A 2,623-nucleotide genomic window follows, 5' to 3' on the forward strand; every position below is an offset into this window, starting at 1 on the left:
TGGGTTGATGACCTGTTTTTATGCAGCCTTTCTCTACAGTGCAACACCATGGCACAAAGGCACACCATGGATCTAACAGATGGAAGAAACACTGAAGCCCATATTCATTTTAATCTCCTCCTAAGGGATTAACTAAGAACGCCTGTAACAACATTTAATTACATCTCCATGTCTCTTTGATTGATAGCCTGGCGTGGGTTCCTGGAACACAACTGAAGTTTTAAGAAAGGGCACACTACAGCATATGCAAAGAGTTTTGACTGTGCAGCAAGGAAGCACAAGACAAAGAAGCCAGATTATATGGTTATTTAGACAAAACAGTGAATGTCCATATGAATTTGGTATATGTGTCAACCAACCAGATTTCAGTTTGCTGGATTCATATAATTGAAAGATTTATTCTAACTGGATTCTATGGAATGTTAAGCACTTTCCTATGTGCCTAATGTATTAAGCCTTTTGTGCCCAGAGGTCCTTGAGGCCCAGATGCCCAGGCCAAATTTAGCAGCATCAGTATTCTTTGGTTAACGTGACTATAACAATATGACTAATTTGGCCACCTTTTTTTTAAAGGACATATAAGGATTGTTTTTAATTTGGACTAATTTAATAAAAACCCTGCTCTGCTTTTTGTTATAGACTGATGAATGGCTTAATATGTTATATTAAAACACACACACACAATTACACATTTTTAGCATCTTTTAATTCATTTTGTTATATTATTTTTGATACTATAATGTTATCAGAAGATTATAGCATTAAACAAAGGTGCACTGTCATCTACATGCTTCAGTGGCCTCTTCAAGGTGAAACCATTATTGTCTTATTAAAGTCATAGTTGACATAGTCATTACATAATCTGGAACCACAAACATTTTTCCTTATCATTAATGGGGACCGAAACTGTCCGTGACAGTTATGTTTGACAGCTAGCAGCCGCAAAAACGTGTTGACTAGTAGCTGTCGAAAAGGATGACATTTATTTATATACCCTCAGCACGACCTATCATGCTGAGATACATTTATATACAGATTGTGGAGAGGAAGGGGTTAAACTAAACAAAAATGTGAAAACAAACTGTTCTGAAAAAAAAATTGGTGGCTTAGATAGTTAAAATGCTAGTTGACCTGGCTTTTCTTCTGATCCACTAGTATGCAGATCAGGAAAGTCAAAGAAAAGTTTGAAGCCCTTATCTGCATAGTTGTTTCAGGTGATTTAAGGAATGAATGTAAGGTTTGCATGACTGCCAGGGACCTAGCATTTTCAAAGCAAAGCCCAGCCATGGCAGCCCCCATCGTTCTCTTATGACAAGTTTTTTTAATGCCAGGCTCGGAGTAGCCATAAAAACGGTCAGTTGTGATATTGTTATGTGTTTTTCTGACAAGCTATAAATCATATTTCCATACATCTGGATGGCCCAGATTTTTGGTATCATAAGATGAGGCTTTTCAAAAAGTCGATTTGGAAAAATTAGGAACAAGGATTAATGTGTACCGTGGATGTATTAGGCTTGGAGGTATGTGCGACTTAAAGTGAACCCAATGCTGGGGAGTTTCCTACAAGGTATTTCCTTGCCTGTATGCAGCCTTGAATAGAGTGGCTGGGGAATGAAGTAAGGAAAGGCATACATGTGCAGTTGGGGAGGTTTGCATTAAATAAAATGTGTTTCTTTGTCCGGAACAGGCAAAGCACAGGTTTGCTTTAACTTAGAGAATGCAAACAAATTAGTTAGAAATATATTATACTAAAACCTGGGACTTAATTACAGAATGAAAAGCAAATAAAAGTATGATTTTGGTAAGGGTTCCAAATTCAACCTTTTTTTTTTTTTTGCTGAGACATATTTACCAACTATCCACTTAGTGGTTTGGTTATACGTGGTACTTCCTATTATTGTAGTTCAGAGAAAGGAAGATGCTGTCTATTCTTCCTATCAACCTTGGAATGGTAATTTGTTTTCCGTAGGACTACCATTCTTGATGTATTGCTAAGACAGGGAGTTATTATTTATTCTTATTAAAAAATAACCTGGCACTTAACCAACACATCTCCACACCAAAGGGTTGCCTTATCTCATGTCTTGTAAATGGGATATATTCATTTTAAATCGACTTCTTTTTTGTTTCTGGCCCATACAATACTAAATTACATCTGAAATAATTTGTACTTTACATAGCACTTTAACATTTATTGTTCAGAGTCTTAACATTTTTTAAAATTATTGCTTGCAGGGAAAATATGTAAAATTATCCTCAAACTTAAATTCTTGAAAAAAACTGAAGCCTTGCCAATTACAATCCTTAGTAGGGTCTTTAATTACAATTATTTCCATTTGTTATTCATGTTTTTGTTTACAAGAGCAATTATTCCTAATTTTGCAGAATTTGCAAAAGAAAAACTAAAACGTTGAAAAAAATAAATAGAAATCATGTGTATTCTTTTCACACAACAGAGTCCTTTTTAATTTGATCTGTGTCCATTTCAAACACGCAGTCACGTTCTGATCATGTGTCTGTTAAATTTCAGTATGTGTGGGTACTTTATTATAATGCAGAATGAGCCAGTTGACAGTACGGCAGCCCTACAGGAATGTGGAGATGCTGCAACCAATAATTTAAA

The sequence above is a fragment of the Nanorana parkeri genome, unplaced genomic scaffold (genome assembly GCF_000935625.1).
Source record: "Nanorana parkeri isolate BGI_ZX_2015 unplaced genomic scaffold, ASM93562v1 scaffold361, whole genome shotgun sequence".
Lineage (NCBI taxonomy): Eukaryota > Metazoa > Chordata > Amphibia > Anura > Dicroglossidae > Nanorana > Nanorana parkeri.